The sequence below is a fragment of the Ischnura elegans genome, chromosome 2 (genome assembly GCF_921293095.1).
Source record: "Ischnura elegans chromosome 2, ioIscEleg1.1, whole genome shotgun sequence".
In the NCBI taxonomy this organism is placed as follows: Eukaryota; Metazoa; Arthropoda; class Insecta; order Odonata; family Coenagrionidae; genus Ischnura; species Ischnura elegans.
In genome coordinates, this window is record NC_060247.1 from 51,756,084 (window position 1) to 51,777,191 (window position 21,108).

Below are 21,108 nucleotides of genomic sequence, written 5' to 3' on the forward strand. Positions count from 1 at the left end.
ATCGAATAGCGTTCCTTCACGTGGTGCGCGAGCAAATTAAATCATTCAGCTGAGCATGTGTTTACCTCCTGCTACAGCCTCTATGCCAGCACAGCTAGTGCAAAGTGAGAGTGAATCAAGTGGAAACAGTTCCTGCTGACAATACATACTGTTTACCGTTGGTGTACTGCAAAACATTACGGGATAGTTTTCATACCAAGATAATGCCAACAAGCATCATATTATAGGGCAGCGAGTTACTGTATTGTTTGTTACTTCGCTCGTTTGAAGTTTTTCTTGGTTCCCAAGAGCAATAAGGCATATTTCGTCAATCAGTTGTTTAAGAACTACAACCTCAAAGGCATAACAAACCTTATGATTGGATAGCCAAAGATTTTTCGGTTGAAAACGCGCAATTTTTTAACAACAGGGACTTTGAGCCAAGCGATGGCAATACCCGCGAGTTTACACTGTTTAACAAAGTTAGGCTTTATTTCGGGGCAGTTATTTATGATCATAATTTTTCCACTAAACTGTTCTACGACTATAAAGGGTGGATAAAAATGGGGTCGCCATGCTTGAGCCCTTAATAGTTAATACCAGTAAGAACCAAAATTACTGATAATTTTTTATTCGAAAACGCGCAATTTTTTTTAAGTTTAGAAATTTTTGAGCCAAGCGATGCGATTATCCGGGAGTTTTCCCTCTTGCCGGATGCCTTGGATACAACTAGATTTCCGGCAGGCAAAGCATTCGAAGCCATGGATTGTCTCATATGAAGGCTCATACATACTCATAAATAGACTGTAATGAAAATCTTAATTATTTCCCATCTAAGTGTGCGTCAAACTCAATAGAAATAAAACTTAAAATCACATAAAATAACATGAAACAAACGCCATCGTCATGGTCGGCTTCTCAAATTCAGTATATGGGTCAGATGCAGGCAGAAGCAGGACTCCACGTGTAAAAAATTGTGAATGGCTTCTCTGAGGTGATGCATCGTGGGAAATGCTTGAAGAGTCAGGATACCAGGTCTCGAATTTCATTCAAACTTTATAGGCACGTATTTCATCGTAATAGGATTTAAAATTGCCCCTTTTAAGAATAATTCAGTGAAAAGGTAACGTAAGGAATGCCTTTTAACGTTTTCAATAAAAAAAAGCTTTCGAAGTATTTATAAAAAATATATTCATGCGGTCTAAAAGAATGTTTCAGGTGAAAATCATAAAAGAAGGAACTCACTATAGGATTTCGCGAAAGATAAAAGAAATTCATTCCCCACTTCTCAAGCATAATTTTTTATAGATAAGTGTTTTAATTTGACGAACGACTTTAATGTAATTTATTTTAATATACAGCTACCAAAAGGACGATGATGATGTATTCCCATCGATGCAAACTTAGTAAACCCATTGAAAAATATGTGAGTACAGAGATGGAATTTAAGGATACTTCATTTCGTCGTTCACAGTCGATATCCTCAAATCACTGTTATTGCACACGTTGAATGCCAATGCCATGACTTCACTGTTGCTAGAAGCTTGCGCGGTAATGCAGATTTCTTTATCGTTTTCCTGTTCTAGATTATGGCAGTTTCCTTTCTCATCTTCTTTCAGGCAAGTGGACGTCTTGATAGTGGGACCCATATCGTCACTCATCAAGAATTGTCTGCAGAGGCTGTCTTCTAACAGTCATGTGCACCCAAAACTGCAACGAGAAGAAAATAAATATTTTAAGGGAATATCAATGCAGAAAAATGCAACGTATATTTTCTTCATGTCCTATCCACGATGAAAAATCGACGACATTAGTCCTTCCGCAAATTAGTTGATAGCGTCATGAACTCTTGCCGAACGCGACTTCGCTCTTCCTTGGGCTTGCGCATATCCCGCGTCTTGTCCTCAGTTGCTGTTCAAACTCTTGTGACCGATTCCTTCCCTCTTCATAAATATTTATATAAAAGTGAGTCAACACTGAATAAGTTTTACTGCTCTGTTGCATTATAAGGACTAACATAGAAGTTAAACATCGAGGAATAAATAGTCATGTAAGAAGGTTGGGGGTGGAAGGCGTTTCGGTATATTTAACTTCTATGTTAATCCTGATAATGCTACAGTGTATAATATTTTTTTACATCTTTTTAAATAAATATTTATGAGAAAAAGTTCAAAGTATCTTTACTACATATCCTACAATGGATTTCTTAAAAGTGTCCCCTCCACCATTCATTTCATCAACCTTAATATTTCGAGAAGTAAGTGGCGTATAGAAAATGGTGAAATACGAGTTTCTTCATTTTTCAAACTCTATCACAAAATTAAAAACATAAAAAATGATGAACCGTCCCATTATTGATATATATTTTTCAAGATGGCCAGAAGCGCAATTGCTTGCCTTCAATTTGGGAGGGGGCATCACCATCCATTTGATTCAGCGATTTAAAAATGTAAGTTAAGAAATTTTCTGACTTACTTGAACTCCCAATCAAAAACGGTTACGCATCAAAACAGCGTCTGTAGCCGCTTTTCCTATGACCCGTGGCCAGGCATGAACTCAGCAGAGTCGCTTTACATAGGAAGAATGCGAAATCAAATCATTTTCTCAAGGTTAATGATTAAATAATTCCAGGAGTATAGGTAATATATAAAATTTCATGCCTCGATTGTAATACTTGCTATTAAGTACAAACATTACAATATAAAGAAAACAGGATTTCACAACACAAGTCATCAATAAAAGGTGGCATAACACTGTGTGCCCTTGCCAGCCACAGCATAAACAATGGCCATGTTTTTGATTTCGCCAACGCCGAAAATGAGGTAAATTTGAGAAATACACTATTCAAAGAAATGGTTCACATATCTAGATCAATTAACAGCTACAAAAAAGAGGGACATTAAAACCTTTAGCAAAATTTATTTTTATTTCATTAATCGTAATTAATGGTAGCAAGGTTAGGTAATAGCTTAGTTACCCACTGTCAATAAACAAATATGTGCTAAGCTAAGGTATGTCAAAATTCTTGTGTATTCCCTTTTCATTCTTTTGTTATATAATAAAAAAACTGTTTTGTAACCTTTATTTATGTACCAATATTGTATTTTATTGTATTCTCATTTTTTCATTCATAGCCCTGATGAAGATTTTAAAATAAACCAAAACGTTGGCAAACAACGTTTTGCATTACATGACCTATACTACATGAATTATTTAATCATTAATTAAAAGAGATCAAGACAGGAGAAAAAAGAAAATCTAATTTCTCAAGGTTCTGATTAACAGTTGGGAGGCTATATGTAGCACTTCTATCACCGGGCCCGGGATGATCCATCGATTACATAAAGGGGCATGTTAGAATTTGAAGAATACTATCAGGATTAGCGTATTTGATATGTGTATCCGGGATGGGGGGTGATCAATATGTTTATATTTAGTAATATAAAATTGAACGCTGAGCTTGCCCAGCATCCATCAAAGTCCGATGAGTAAAAGCATTTCTTGGAACTGAAACTGAGCTCATTAAGGGAAAACCTACCGCGGCGGTAGGCGTATCGCTCGAAAAGTGAGAACTGCGGTTAGCCCTCTATTTTTGTACGGAAATTCAACACAAAAATATAGCTTCAATGAATATACGGCTTACATAAAATACTTAATCGTATTTTGAGATTAGTAGATAACGCCATTAAAATACAAGTGAAAAGTTTCCTAAGCTCCTTTAGAATATTCAATGACACAGCTTTCATTCACAAATACCGTAATGCATGCTGCTCAAATTCGGCAATCAATAAAAGTAAAAAGATACGTAATTATCTTGTGATATCTTTATTTTTGGAGTCCTAATTTCCAGAATGTATGAGCTATAACAAGAGAAAAACGGTAATGTTGAGTGTGTTTTTTACCGCTTCTATCTTCAGGAAACACTTTGGCCTTTGAGTTGAAAAGTTATTTTCACCCACCGTTATAGATGACGCAGAAGTCTTGGCTTTCCTTGAAGTCGTAGTCTTACGACACATTTTATACATGATTAGAAGTTAAAAATCCCGACCAGGGCATTTCTTTCGTCACAAGTACTCACTCTTTTCACCTCCTAGTGCTATGATTTTCTTTCCATCGCCTACCCCAGCTGCTCGTGCCTCTATTCAGCCTATTACCTCAGGCCCCATCCAATACTTCCTCCCCAAAAACCCATCCATTGTTTCCACGCTCCTTAATAAATCCTCATTCCCAGCCCTCCCCCTCAAACTACGGGGGTCCGCAAAGTGACGAGAAGAAGTCGAGAAGAGTCGCCCATCGCCGTAGCTATTTACCAGTCAGCATCAGCGTAGTAGATAGGTATTCATCATTTAAAAGAACCGCTTCGTCAATTATTCTTATTTTCGTCTATGCAGCTTCTACAACGTGCTATTCATATCCCTTACTTTCCCAAATTTGCTTCTGGCATAAAATTTTGCCATGATATCTACGGCTCAGCAGCGCCACGGCAACCTAAATGATCCTCTTGTAACTAGGAAGCACTTACTATCGGTACCCCTACGCAATTTAACTCTGCAATGAGGTACACATTGCTTACTGACCATTCTCATAATCTTCTAATAGCTCTGATTATATAAATTTATCCCTTAAAATTCGTTACAAAATCGCACTCCACATCATTGGACCAACCATCTCATTTCACAGACGCTGCTCCCATTTGCTCACAAAGTTAAACTTCTGGCCTTCGTGATTTCAAACCGAAGCTTCGATTCCGAAACGTCAGCGGAAAGAGAAAGATCTGTGCAAAGGCTGAGAGTATTTAGGCGGTCGTGGAAATGCATGTTCCTGTAATGATCTCTTCCTTTCTGACTTTCTTCAGGTGCTTCCTGCCCATATATATTGCTTAGAAAACTTTTGTGATTGTATTTTTGGGCAACCGGAATGAAACTTCCCACCCGGCACCTCTTTATTTGACCCCAGATTAAGTTGTACCGTGGACAGTCAGTTCGTTGTCTCATCTAATTATCTTGCTGGTTGGCGTTCATTTCTCGGAAAATAGTTTTCTTATTCACAATTCAAATTTTAGTCATAACTTTGTGTGAGTCACGAGTTTAACTCACTTAAGCTCAATCCTGGTAGTTTTTTCCCTAAGAATCCTTTTAAAAAGTCGCCTCCCGTCGTGGGTCGCAGTGAAGTCGTTAGTAAACTGAATAAAATTTGTGCGAGCTATTAGTATCTACTTATATTTGGAGTCTTATGAATTCCTTTTCACTGCGTTCCCGATTCTTCCAATTTTAGTCATCCATTAGTATTGATCGCACATGCACAATTCACTGAGTTCGAAGATAAAACTTAGAAAACATCTATCAATTAAAATACACCCTGCCGCACAAGCATATATAACTCGAAAATCCAATGATCGCCTGAATAATTTTTTAGATAGACTAAGTTCCTATTAATGCTCATATTTTTCCTTGAATTTAAATTATTAATTTTACCATCTTGGTAAAGGCTTTAGACACTGCAGACGCAAGAGCATACAGAATAACTGTTGAATATCTGTAAATAAAAGTTAAAATAAAATGCAAGTGAGCTTATTAATCCATCTTAAATATTGAACCACTCTTAAGCAGGGAGGAAGATAGAGCTTTGTCATTATTATATTTTTAAGTACGCTGTGCCAATTTCACTTATTGTCTTGCAATTTGTGATTTACATTTTCCCCACCATAAAGCTATGTTTCGTATCCCCTCCATTGCCTCTGCCAGAGAACATAACTCCTTTCCAAAGGAAAAGGAGGCGTTTCTCACCTAAGGCTTTTTTCTTGCTCTCCACCGAAGACAGGGATGATCAGAATCGGGAATGAAGTGAAGGGTACTGGGTAAGAGGAGGGTGGACGGGTCGGCCCAAAGGGAAAGGATATTGGAAGCGCACCAAGACTCTTGGGCCCCTATTTTCCGGCCGCATTAAGATTCTGTCTCCATATCAAATCACTCAAGGATACGCGTAAAAAAAAACGAAACCCATCCGTCCCTGTAAATTACCTTCCACGTCCATCCTGTACGTGTTTGGCTTCCAATCCCTTCTACCAAAAATAGAAAGCTCTGCTTTCGCCCATGTCATACCGCATATTCGTCGCCATATTTCAAGGATTTCATCAGCCAATGGCTGAAATGTCCACCTGTTTCTTGTTCTATTGCATCGTTTATTGCGTGAATGAAAACCTTAATAATCTTGCTTGAAAATATTTGCATCCTAAAGCTAAAAAATCTATTTACGACTATGTTTATTAAAAATTTCAATGGAATTAGTAGGTGATCACCGTAACCACTTCTTCGTAAACCCAAAGAAACAATATACAACCTACTATTAGGATGACCATTATTCTCACGAAATTATTTGAATTATAATTTTTTTCATAAAACGACACATAGTTACCAATTTTTAACCCCTTGCGCTTAAATGACGAGTACAGCTTGTCATGAACTTTCGACGCCAAACCGCGCAATGACGAGTGTATCTCGTCATCGAATTTTCACAAGTTTAGCACTATTTTGGGGAGCAATATAATTATTTTGAAAGCTTAAAAATGTTAAAACATACATAGTATACATAAATAATTCATATTTCGTGAAACATGATGCTTTGGAAGGATCAAAATGATTTTATTCGAGTAGCGTTAGCTGTGCTCTCCATGTTAAATAATAACATTTTATTCCACGGTTCTAGGTTTATTACAAGTTACAAAATATCATTGCATTACCTGCCATTTAAAAGAGAACCACAAAAAAAATAGAGAATAGGATCACGCTATTCGGAAAATTAATTGAATTGGAAATGGTTAATTTTGAGTATTTGTATATCAAGCAAGTACATAAGTGCGTTGCATATTTTTAAAAGATTTTCTCAGTTTTTGATTTCTACCTCTTAAAATGTGCTATTGAGTGCAAAATGGATATCCTAAATATTTCGGTCCTATTTTTTTTTATTTATAGGTCGCTGGAAGAGTGCTTTACTGCACGTGAAAAATCGAGCCTAGTTGGGACCGGGGAAGGTAAATTTATCCGAAATTTAGAGGTATAAGACCGATGGAGAACTGTGGTAGTAGGAATTTGAGATGAAGGGTTGTGCCAAAGATAAGAAAAAATCAAATATTAGAGGCGCATCGGGTTGCGGATTCCTTCTCTCTCTCCTCCAAACCTCCCTCAGACCGAGTGGCACTCAAGTTTATTTACAGTTTTGTTTCCTAACGTCGCGTGAGGCGGACCGGAAAGGAGGCGAGGAAGAAACTTTACTAAAGAAATAAAACTTTATAAACACAACCTAGATTCTGTATCCGGTTCCGGATCCCATATCATGGGACCTGCATCCTCAGAATGTCACGGGAAAGAGAGTACTTGTAGTTGAAACTTTTACTCACTTGGGCCAAGCAGACGTGGTACGACCATGATAACATGCGGTTGATTTATTGAATCTGGATGGCTTGGTTAAACTAGTTACTGTAGCTCCAAGGATTAATTAGATATCATACTAATTCATTGACTAGTGGTACATTATGCTTGGTATCATAGGTTTTACGCACATCAAGATGTTTTTATCTTCAGCCTACTTAAAAATTACTTAGCTCCAGATAGCGCATCCGGTATAATAATTTTGTGGTTCCTAAAATTTATGAATGAATTATTTATTCCTTGAAAACCACATTGGCATTTGATACATTTTAATATCACGAAAGTGTTAATCTTCCTCAGTGCCTAATCACCCAACTCGTATACCCTCAATCGATTCATCGACCAATCTATATTTTCTTAGCAGCAATACAAGTTATGTATTCCATTTGCTCATGCGTGGTCAATATTCACACAATGCATGTGCACTCGTAATAGAATATAATTTTGAAGAAATTAAAAGCATTACATTATGGCGCAATGTATGTAACTTGAAAATGACTTAAACCCTCTCCAATGCCCTATAAGTGGCTTGTAAAGTATTACGCTGTAATACGCCAACAGAGCGCATAATGAAAATACTTCGATACCATGCTAAGAAGCTAGTTGGGGGGAGTACCTGGAAAAGAGGGATGACGAGGTGAATCTGGTAAAGCTGGAGATAAGGGAGAGACGGAAAATTCTTTTTTTTTTCGGGAATCAAAATGCCCCTTAGCGAAAAAGTTTTGCCCGTAAAATTTTAAACTGAAGCGCTCCAGCGATAGTGATTAATACTATCCGATGTTGAACAAAAATAAAATCTGAGACCTTGAAATCAGTACACAACTTCTACGCATAGGACAAATTTGATCTCAATAAAATCCATTTCTTGGCCCATCCTACTGGACAAAGATGGACGGAAGAGGTGGAATGGAATAGGTCAACGGATCCTTTAGAGTGAGAATCAACCCACGACTAAGTGCTGGAGAGGTCCTACAAAGTGATTAGATCGGAGAAGTTTGAGCACGTCGCAGCAGCAGGGACACGAGTGGAGGTAAGAGTGGAGAAAAGGATGGGAGGAGTGGAGAGGTAGGACATGAGGTGTGTGAATTAGTGAGAGGAGAGAAGAAAGACGCAGATGGTCGTCAATTAAAACTTGGGACCTCCGAAATCGAGGTTTGCGAACTGTAATTCGATCTGCGAGACAACGGCAGCACTTACGGACAAGTGGGAGCACCACTCGTCGAAGACATCGAAGCTTTCGACTTTCGTATCCTTTTTCCACTGGCTTCTCCACTACAGCCTAACGAACCCAAAGACATTGATGGATTTCTATCTCCATTTTCAATGAAAGTACCGTATTTTGAGAGATGGATGAAATTTGAGTAAAAAGAAGGCCTGTCGTTTATTGAAATAGAGGACTGTTTTGGTAGATCCATGAGATAAAATGCTATTTGTCAGTTATAATATATGCGTCATACTAAAATTGAATATCCAGCAAGCATTGTATGCTAAATTTTAGAACAAATTTCAAATAAAGATAATTCTAAGGAATAAGAGGAGTGGGATGATTCTTTAATTTACTCTTTAATACTTGTGAGCCGAATGAGTAAATTTACGCAGAAGTTAGTTAATTTTTTTAAAGGTGTGAAACGTTTCCATGGTTGACTACGCCTCACGTTTTGCACATTTTTTTTATCATATTCACATTTTTCAATCATAAGTTGTCACCTAAACACGTTTGCACCTAATTTACCGTATATACCGTGGGTAATGAACAGACCATGACGCAGTCAACTTCACCAAAATTTTGACATGTATACAAATTTTCAACCAGGTATTCTGTTCAAAAGTACATGCATGGTTTAAAATTAAGATGATAATGAATGCAAAATCTATTACTTCTTTAATGCTTAAACTTTTATTCAACGAATAAAACAATATTTGACGAAAATCCATTCAGTGAGCTACTGTGAATGTTCCAACCAACGAATAAATGATTCTTAAAATCAGCAAGCCAACAAAAGTTCCACAATGATACAGTAAAAGTCTATTCATTAATTTAATTGATTAATGACACAATTCCAGAATAAGTTGACCCGTCGTAAGTGGCGATTCCAAATGGACGTTAGCATGGAAAAAAATTATAGTAATTTAATTGGAGGATAAAAGATTAATTTAGTAGCTACTAGTAATGGAATTCAACGCCATTGAATTATAATTTAGCATTAAATCCCCAATATTTTCCAAAAAGAATATTTCGTATACAACTAACAAATGCTGTAAATTATTTTTTATATGGCTTGAAATCATCACTACCCATCGTCAAGAGGTAAATGTGAAATAGAAATACACATTTCTAAGGAATAAATGATGCGGTGAAGTTATTGACCTGGCTACTTTATAAATAATGGATTTAAATATGAGAAAATAAATAAATAAATATATATAGATAAATATGCACCAGCGAAATACAAAATCAGCACTAAAATAGTCAGAGAAAAATTCTAAGAAATGTAAAAAATGCTAATGCTAAAATTCACTCACGCTCTGAACAGGCCATCGTCTACCACTCTACGGCTAAAACCGGTGAACATCCGACGGTAATTTTAATCTGACCTGACCTTACTTCCTAAGTACATCAAATGTCTAGCGCAAGCTCTTACAGTTCGAAAAAAAATTTAAAGTACGGAATACACGCAAAAGAAAAAAAAACTAACGAAGCCATACAATCGTCGTCCTTTTTAAGTCGCAGAAGTTCAGTAATCCTTCTGAGATGTTGTGAGGAAAAAAGTGCTTAGCCTTCCCACTACTTAAGTGGTCCTCAAATAGACTTTGTGTGAGGACGAATTAAAAATATCACTGCCCGAAGAAATAGTGCAATTGTAAAAAAAAAGGATTGGAGAAGTCGACACAAATTAGGCTGGCTAATTGATAAAGAGGAATCAAAACTGTTGGACTGCGCTTCAGGTCCTTGGGCAAAAGTAATGACTTCAGATGTACGAGTTGACTTCAGTTTATTCGTTAGTTCTTCCCCGCTAGTTGCTTCTTTATCATGGAAAGTGACTGAATGAGGAAATTCAGCCACTTCAATTTCTCTTTCCAAGAAACACATCCATGTATTAGGAATTTAAAACACTTTCGTTATAGAAATTTACGAGAATATAGTACCAAAATCACTTAGCAATGGGAATTTGTACATAAGTTAACTAAATTTTTAAATATATGTGGCTCATCTCACACAATCTATCCACAGAAACCCAAAAAAGCGATTTTATTTTGAATAAGAGACCCGAAATAAGAGGAAGCATTTTAAATATGTGCCTCTGTACCACTGATTTAGAGTAAGAAATACCATTACCATACATCATATCCATGGAGTAATCGTCGCTAATATCAAATAAAATCGGAGGAAATGAAAGAGGAAACAAGGAAAGACTAACCTACAAATGAAATATATAAATATCATCCTAGCAGAAAGGTCTTATTTATAGACGGATGTAATAATATTTACATCAAAATTCTAAACTCTCTTCGTAAAAAATAGATCATATCAAGGTGCAATATTTTCTCATTTACCAACACATTTATGTCCAAAATTTTAAGGAAAATGCGATTCCTGTTACATTTATTGCTTGTTTCAAAGTATGTACGTCAAAAATAATATCCTCACCATTGGAGAACATAACAACGAATAATGTGTTAACATATTGAATGAGTAATCCATCAGCTTTTGTTGAGCACAATTTTCTGACGATTGTTAAAAGAGGTGCCATAGGAAGTGGGTAAGATGGTAAATGAGGTTTTATGCAATGTGAAGATTGCTGCTAAGGACTTCTACCTTTCCTCCTAAGACGTCATAAGCTCCATCGGTGTTTGTTCTCTCACGCTCTTGGACGAGACCATTTTTTTCTAAGTTTAATGCGGCGGGACACACACTCTTGGAAAACTGTGTCCTCATTTACATATAAATAGTACACCTCAATTGGTACCTTGATAAAGGTGTGACGGGATAAAAGAGAGACCATCCTATTTACATCCTTTAACTTAGAAACAAGAATTTTATGAATTAGGTGTACGTTGTGACAGAATTGACTGCATGAGTTCAACCTAGAATTAAACTTTGCTCTTCATTGCTCAGGTGAAAATGTCACAACGTACACCTAATTCATAAAATTCTTGTATCTAACTTAAAGGATGGTCACTCACTCATCCCGTCACACGCTTATCAATATAATAATTGAGGGGTACTATTTATAAGTAGATGAGGACACAGTTTCCAATACCTGTCCGTTAGGAAAACTATGTCACTTACTTCATCTTTTAGGATCAGGAAATAGAGTATGCTCGTTGGATGATTCTCCCAGTGCCACTCTAAAAGATATGTTCCTCATTGCGCTAATAATCGAAGCCTCCGTTCGCCTCCGAGCCTGAAGCAACTCCCAGCTTAATCTGTGTACACACTATGTTACACTTCCTGTGCCTATGAAGCAGTTTGTGACTAATCGCTCCGCTCACCGTTTTATTTATTTTGTCCTCGGATTCGTATATTTTCGGTTTGATTAGTCTCATGCCTGGGGCACCTTCAATTTGGCAAACGCGAATTTTCGCGATCTTATTATCACGTGCAACACTTGATTGAAAATATGATAAATGACGCCTCTAAAACTTATAAATGCATAAAAATTTAAGCATGAAGCAATGCAAACGTAAAGCCGTGAAAATTTTTATTCGCGGAAATCAAGTAGTCCTACCTCAATCACCATCCCCATCGGCTAAAGCCTCAGAGTGTTAATAAGTTGATCCTTTCAAGAAGAGTGGTGAGGAAGTGGCTTGGGAGGAAGAGAGATGGGCAGTGGCAAAAGGTATTCGGAAGCCACATTTAACCCCCGGTCATCAATTCCGTCGTTGTCTTATTCGTTCTTTCCATCTCTCTTTATCTTTTAAAAATCAATTCTTATCCTCTTATCCCCCTTTTCATTTATCTCTGTAAACGTATATGCAACACCTACCTTGCGTGTGCATTCTGCTTGGTCTCTACTCGTGAAAGCGCACTGCTACAGCCCTCTAACACCTGTCTTGTGGCTGGAAACTGTTTATTCTCATCAATCCCACATGAATTTTTTATGATTAGCTCTCGTTAAAATTATATAATGGCCTTCCAGGTTTCAGCTGAAAAAGAGTAGACCCTTGTTTACATTTACCAGTATCTATAACGTAGAAGTTTCACGCCAGCACTTTCTAATTTTTTTTCTTCAATTTGAGATACAGTTAAATCTAAAATGGTTCACTCAATCTACAATAAAAAATTCTCCATTCAAAGAGAATCGATCCAAGATAATTATTAACCTTTACTTAAACTTTCAACTATCATTAATAACATATATAGAAAGTAAAAAATAAGCATGAATATCCTTGTGAAGAACGTGAAAACAAGTATGAAATGATTATTAATATTTAAAGGTAGTACATCGAAAGTGGTCAATGCAATGATAATTTTACGAGACAGCATAATTAAGATCCTAGGATAGAATGACACAAGCACACTTATCATCAACCCAATTGAGTTTTCCTTGGGAATGCGCTGGTGGAGAAGTCAATTAATGTGACCTAACACCTAGGTAATCATCGTAAGCAGAATTGCTAACGATTTTATTTATTTACTCGTGCAAATCCTTTAAGTGGCCCTTTGACAGGCACTGAAATGCAGTAATGTTACGCGACATAGGAGATATCCATCCAATGACTGCGTGTAACACCTCTCGCTATTTATGTAATAACTTTATAACTAGGTCTTTGATGAGGACGAGCCCTTATAGCGCGGTCTTCTCTGATGTTCGTTCAGTGGGAGTCGATAATATTCCCTTTACGGGTCACTGTAGGATTCTAACGTTAATTTTGGCGCAAGCAATGTAATTCTTGCTCGATTCTGACTGACCCTGTCCGCTACGCAGGGAACCGTTATTTCAGCTTACGGACCGAAGTGCAAATTCCATGAGAAATTGAACGGCTAATTAACATTCGATCAGTTTATCGCCCTTTGAGCTCCAGCCATATCCATTCGTGACCCGAAAATTTTATGAACAAAATTGACTGCGTTACACATAATCACATTTCAAAACATCTTGATTGATGGGGTAAAATAAAACTAATATCTTTGCGTACCGCAACACCGTCTCTGTATTATCGGTTGTGATGTTAGGCAAAATGGGTTAAAAAGGATGCATGAAAAATTATTTTTTAATACGGAAGCCCCATAAAAAGGCTAACGGCACATTGAATGAAATAAATGGTCCATTAATAACGTACTGAGCACAAAAATAAAATACATTCGTAGGTAGACATTTAGCACAGAAATACCTTTTATGTGTAGTTGGCTTTGTACATCTCACTAGGCTTTAATGTAAGTCTTGCCATCGAGGAGAAAATCAATCACCAGTTTGCTAAAGAGGTTTCATAGCTGTTTGATAAAAACTCGATTTAAAATTTGAGGATGAACTTATATACATACTTATCCAAAATTTGGTTCAATTTTTAGTGCGATGGATATGGGAATAAAAGAGCTTCCTGGTAATCGTTTTACAGAAGCACCGGAGTGTGGATAGTTTATCTAAAAATAAAGAAAAAACAAACAGTGAAAATGAGAATAAGAAGCAGAGCAGTGTGTGTGAAAAAGTTAGGAGAAAATTGATCAAATTTATTTAAAAATTTATATTAGTTATTTTCATGAGGACCTTATTTCAACTCCTTCGTGCGCCATTAAAACGTAGGATACCTACTTCTCAAAAGAGTTTTTGATAAAACTGGAGGTTAAAAATTATGGTGCCAAAATTACATAATAGTGAATTTTAAATTTCATAATCAATTAAAAAGCCTCTTACATAATGCGAATGACAGAAAAATGCTAAAATCGATGAAGCATGAGAAATTTCCGGTGGCACTGGAGGTAACAAATACGTTGGGGAAACGTGACCTAGAGACAAAACTCAACTAGAAGGACACAAACGGGCCATCATTAGGAGAAAATTAGAAAAAATTCGATTGATGAGAGTTCCCAAAATTTTATTCTACATACGCGAGAGACATTTTCCACTTGATGCAATTAAATTTTCTCTTGTGACTGTCGTAAAGTTGCCACAAAATTTAGGGGTACTCAGCCACCAAAATATGCTTAAAATTAGCTGAGCATCGGAAATAATACTGAAGAATACCATTATCTTTGGATTCCAATAAAATACTGCATAGTCTATAAGGTAAAAGTGTGATGCCCAGAAAGGTATATTAGATGTGTGAATAAAATGTGATAACGCGATGGAAGTTAAAAAAAAATAGATTAAAAAAGAAGGAAAATATTTTTCTACTCTTTCGTGTCCATTACTTAGGAATCATTGCCTCTAAAAAAACATACATTCAGGAGACCATATCAACTCTATAAAATTTTACAACTGTATTAAGGCCTGGTTACACGGTACATGAGAATGTACAAGAAAATGTGAGAATGTCTGAATCTCAGAATGAACGCAAAAATGCACCGTGTAACCACGTAAAATGTAAGAATGTATGAATTTCTGAACGCCTGCTCTAATTTCATTCAGACAATCATACAATTTGAACTCAGAGTCACCTGGTGGCAGACTACGAAAACGACACATTCATTTCATCTGGCTTGAATAGGCGACTTCTTTGTTTACGTACGGCCCCGATAGTTATTTCGATTTGATATGATCTTGCTTGACTTGGATATCTCACTGATTGGATATGGGTAGCGAAAGAATGGAACACAAGAAAAGGGGATGGGTAAAAGGAAGGATCAGATGGAAAGGCGCTGAATGTATGAACCGCGAGAATTGTCCAAGATTGAGATCCAAATGATCGTTAAAAGGTCATAAAAAGCATGTGATAGGCAAAGAAATAAGATTCAAGTACTAATTACGCTGTATTTACTCAAGTTCCTGTTTTTGAATCGAGACCGACTGCAAAGCGAGTCGAAATTTTAGGTGTTGCGTTGACACGCAGCGAACGTTATGGGCATCGCAGTAATAAATACTGAATTTACCTTGCCAAAAGCCTCATATTTCTCGTATATTCCTGTAGCGTGCGCCGATTCACAGGAGAAGGATGGAGAGAAATCACGACACACTCACTTTCAAATCTAAAATTCAACTGCCTTTATTATTTCCTGTTTATTATATCACAAGGCTTAAGGGCACGATAAATTTTGAAAATGTGCTTTTATTATAGAAAACTACTATCCAACAAAATTTTAACGATATCGGCGAAAGACACTTTGAGAATATTCCTTGTTAGGGGCTCCTTGTGACGAGAGGCCGGCCGCCCATTACATTCCTTATTTTTCACCGTGGTTTAATCGTAATCAGTATTTATTCTCGTAAACAGCCACTTTCCTTATAATTTGATCCTACAATGGGTAGAATTATAGGTACATTTATAGAGTTGTTTACAAAGTGAAATAAGTAACTTGATAAAATCCTGCGGTAACCCTGATTTAAGAGTATACTTACGTTGAGGATATCCCGTTGACAATATAGATAATGTATTTGACTCCATTTTGTGAGTCATTAACCACTTATTCCTCATATTTTTGTCCCTTCGAACACAAGCAAAAACCTTCTCCGGTGAGTAAATAGAGGTACTAGACGTCGGGGCACTTTATATGGTTTTATGGGATACACTATTTATATGGTTTTCACACGTTTTTCTATTGAAGGTCCATGCTACAATATACTTACTGCATTAAGCAAATGATGTTGGTGTGTAACGTAGATCACAATCTGCAATCAACTTATTTGGATTTAATCTTTCCAAAGCCCCCCAAACAATCGCCTTTATTTATTTCAGCAACGCCTTGGCAACCCAATATATTCACAATCCGAAGTTTGACGTTAAAGCAGCAATTATATTCGCCAAATTTGCGTTTGAGTCCCTAAATAGACAGTTTTTCTATCCAATTCCTCAGTCTGTCATCAGTGGATTCCAGGCCGTGATGTAACGCGCGCACGCTCCGTCACGTGTTTTAAAACAGTCGATGAAGATTATTTTTAAAGACTCATATCTCAGCTATAAAACATTATTCATCCGCGAAATTTTCGGCAAGTACATTTGAGGTAAGGATCTTATTATTCTAGTACTTTAAAAAAAGTTTGCACGTTCCCCATTGGTTTATATTTGAAGTTGAAATAATTTGTTGCGCATTAAAAAATGTCCGAAAAAATGTACCGTGTAACCACCTACTCGTGGATCTTGTCCATGAGAATGTACAAGAATCTGTTAAGAAAACCATTCAGAAAAATGTACAGATTCTTGTACATTCTAATGTACCGTGTAACCAGGCCTTTAAACAAGAACCGCTGAGGAGTTATTTTAAGGGAAAATCATGGTTTTCCACAAAATCTCTTCGCTTATCACCAGTCTATCTAATTTCTCCTCTAAAATTGTATTCTGGAATTTTTTAGTAATGATTTTACCTTTTGCATAGCAGGACTGATGCTTACGAAGCCATGTTTAGTACTGAATCTTGCCGTCATTTTGGGTATCCCTTTGTTCAGGAGTCAAATTCAAGGAACAAAAATCTCTACCATGCTTGTATTATCACCCAAAATAAACACAATGCTCATTTCAACCATGTACTTCTATTTGTTAATTCTCCATCTTTAAGTTTTGAGAACGAGATTTAAATCGGCGCAACAGATTTTTCAATGTCTTTCTAAATTAATATTGGTTACGGCAAGAAGATTTTGGGGATAGTTCATCTGCTCTCATTTGCTTGAACACCAGCCTCGGTAGTGTAGAGACCAAATAATTGCACTCGTATAAACGTCAATGTAGCAGTTAAGCATTTACTTAAATTGTCGATTTGAGTGTCATATAAGCTCAAGGTATCATTAACCGATATTTTAAGTTTTATTTTTATTCCTTATTTAAAGGTACTTAAATAACAATCAAAATTGCAATGCCTATCAGCTGGTGGAATATTCACGCAAGGAAAGGAAGGCACATGGTAAACTGTCTTCTCGCCACCTTCTCAGAATCTCGTCTAAGAGACTCAACGTTACCTGCTCCACAATGAACCCATAAATAAAACGGATTTACACGATGAGTAATTATTCCCATGGTCAATCAAATGCTGAATGAACATAATTTTTCCATTAAAGCGGAAATTGATCATACGAATGAAATTATAGCAATTAAAATGGCTTGAAAATTGAAAGAGCAATGTAATTAGGGCTGTTTTCCTAATTTTTATTTAAACTTTAAAAATAACCAGGCAAAAAATGCAGGAATATTTGACAGCCCACAATACTTCAATTTTATCTTATCTCTTACTACTTTTTTATCTTACTAACTATTCTTTATTACAAACCTTCAGTCAGCGCTCAGGCCAACTCTTCACTGCGTCACCAGGCCTCTTTCATTTTCCTCGTTTACTCGACACATAATTCTTCCCCGTCCTAAACCACCCAACCCAGGGTCTCTCCATTTTTTCAAAAAGAAAAAGTAACACTCAACCCCTATCCACTGGCATTATCGCCTTTCTCCTCGGTCCTCTATGTACCTTCATCAAATAGCTATAACCTTTGTCACAAGTTTAGACTTAAATTTCCTCGTTAACTTCTTAAAAATTTCCTTGAAAACTTCCTTGCTCGTAGAAGGAAACCTTTTACGCGTGCAATTTTAAATTTTTAAGGTATCCGTATTGTTTAGCAAGCTTCCCAGTCTTCCACTTGACTCGATTCTTGCCAATTAAAATTATTACAGCGAGGTTATTTCAAGCAGCCGTCATTTTGAGTAATCCCTTTGTTCAAGAGTCAAATTCAAGGAACAAAAATCTCTACCATGCTTGTACCTATTATCACCCAAAATAAACACAATGCTCATTTCAACCATGTACTCCTATTTATTATTCTCCATCTTTAAGTTTTGAGAACGAGATTTAAATCGGCGCAACAGATTTTTCAATGTCTTTCTAAATTAATATTGGTTTGGGCAAGAAGATTTTGGTGATAGTTCATCTGCTCTCATTTGCTTGAACACTAGCCTCGGTAGTGTAGAGACCTAATAATTGTACTCGTATAAACGTCAATGTAGCAGTTAAGCATTTACTTAAATTGTCGATTTGAATGTCTTGTAAGCTCAAGATATCATTAGCCGATATTTTAAGTTTTATTTTTATAATCTTTATTTTTATCCTAGATCATGAATGCCAAATCAGTACCAAATGTTTTGAAATAATGGATGAACCACGAACTTCAAATCAAGGTGAAATAATATCCTTGGGTTTTCAGTTATATAGTGTGCGGATTCCAATATTTTTTTTAACTGGAAGCTATCGTAGAAAAAAATCTATAACATTTAAGTAGATAACGGCTATACGATAGTCTAAATTAAAGAAAAAATTTTATTTAAGGATAATTTCAGTTGTAAAGGTTTTATATTGAGAATTTAGCCGAGTTTTTGACCGTAACAGTGGAAGTGCGCATTCATTTATTAATTAGAAACCGAGCGATGGACAAAGACGAGATCTCAACGCAGCGAAGCAGGGAGCTATACTCAAGTTGCACATATCTAGTACCGCGAGTAATACACCACCTAACTAACAACCCTCACCCGTCACAGTATACATGCCCCTACTCCTCCACTCTGCATTAAAATTACACTCACAGGCTTCCCTCGCGTACTTCTCACCTGTTCTTAACTCTCTCAAGCAGACTTCGAGATCAAGGAACATATCATGCCGGAAGTAGGGGGAATGTTCGTAGATATCTGCGGTTGCATTGGTTGCTTTTCAAAAACCTTGCCTGAGGTTACTCCGTCGCCCACGAATATTTGATTTGTGGCGAGAATCGTCTGGCGTTGCACTGTCAGACTGCGTGGGTAGGAGGTGGTAGGTGGGTAGGGTAAAAAGTGTAATAAATCCTTAATACATTAATGGTGGGTAACGAGTCGCAATCAATTCCTTTCGTTTTTTTATGTGGGAAACTACCCTATTCCAAGTTGGTTGTGATCTTCTCAATGAATGTAGAAGGCAAAAAAAAACATAGCAAAACATTATGCTAATCTGCCATTTCTACTTTTTTAAACAATGGAGACGACTAGTTTCAAATCGCTGTAAGACTCTAAAAGAGTAAAGGGACCATTTTCCTCAATTTATTGGCAAAAATAGCGAATTGAAAATCATTCAACAAAATATGATGTTACTATTCCACCTAATTGGCCTAAGAAACTGAAATATTATTAAAACTGCCAAGAGATCCACAAATATTCGGGAAAGTTTCCATTGCATTAGATGAATTGCTATTCAAAGAAATGTGAGTGCATACCCGAAATATAAATGGTCCGACCATCTTCTATATTATTTCTACTGTATAGATACCTTTTTCTCAACTTATACGCAACCAAACTCTACAAATGAGGAACCAAAATGCACAGAATTTATCAGAGAACATGCGACGGCATACCTTACTTCCTAAATATTGCTATTGTTTCCTAAAATTGGTTTCTAAATAATTATTTAAAAAAAAAAAAAAAATCAAAACAAAAAACAAAAACCGGTAAATATTCCTGACGTTAACGGCGCACAAACTGGTACATTTTTTCATTTGCAACAATATCTCGCATTCTTTAAATAACTTTTATCAAAATGCGGCTGATTCCACATTCAAGTCTCCTGTTGATACGTAAGTATGAGTCATCATGTGCGTTTAACAGAGGATAGTGTAATTACTTCCAATGTTGTGTTTAAAGAGGTCCTCTGACCTCAATTTGTACATGTACATTTCAATTAAATTTGTACGTGAGACCCTGCCTTTTTTCTACATTTTAAAATTAGAAACGCGCCTATCCCTCTATGGACCTGCATTGAAAAGAGCGGGGAAGCCCGCTGGGAGCGTCGCAGCACGCTCGTTTCTTTTAATTTGTGTGTCGCTTGCAAGAGGTAAATTCGAATAAAATTGAGATCAAAACAATTTTTATCGTCAAGCACCTCGACTCCACTCAATATGCAAAAACTAAAGAGTAAATGTGCCACAAATAATTTAATTAACAGATAATTACTAATCGTGATAACACTTGTTAAGTTCATACGTCCCGCGGTAAATTATTCACCACAAATAAAAGAGCTTTAAGAGTAGATCAAAATTGAACAGTAGTTTTGTTCAATGCCAAAAACAAAATTTGTTATTATGCAAAAAATATTTATTCCTGCCTCGATAGGACATAGAATAACATTTTATTGGCTAAAGATCACAATATGTCAAGCGAAAAACTTATTGGGGCTCTACGTATAAATTCAAAAGAAATATGCTCAAAATACGTTTTTCTTCTTATCTTAGATGTAATGTTAACCATAGAACAAATTAATCCTGAAATCCATGCTTAAATATGTTGTATAAAACCTTGAACTTCAAGCCTGACAGTGCGTTTCTCTTGGAATGAATTCAATTTATTATCATAGAGGCAGAGAAACACGCATCGCAATCGCTAGAAATATTATTTTCTCGCCATTGGTTTCTCGGCGAGGGCGATCACCCAGTCGAGTGTTTTATGACACCACCAGCTCGACGGCGATGAAAAAACAGCCTTCTGCGCGACCTCTGGCCCTCAACCCATAGCCTCAACCGCTCGCCAACCATTTCTTTCGATCGTACGGCTCAGCACCGCTCTGTTTCTCTCCATCCCTTAGACCCGCCAGCTTGTACGTTACAGAGCG

General features: G+C 36.6%; 1 long non-coding RNA gene across 3 annotated transcripts in view; it reads right to left on the reverse strand.

Annotated features, from left to right (window-relative positions):
- Positions 1–1,294: 1,294 nt before the first annotated feature.
- Positions 1,295–21,108, reverse strand: part of LOC124153729 — an 88,762-nt gene continuing 68,948 nt past the window's right edge. For all 3 annotated transcript variants that reach the window (XR_006863746.1, XR_006863744.1, XR_006863745.1), the window contains one exon: positions 1,295–1,689. This is a non-coding gene — a long non-coding RNA (uncharacterized LOC124153729). The remainder of the gene's footprint in view (positions 1,690–21,108) is intronic.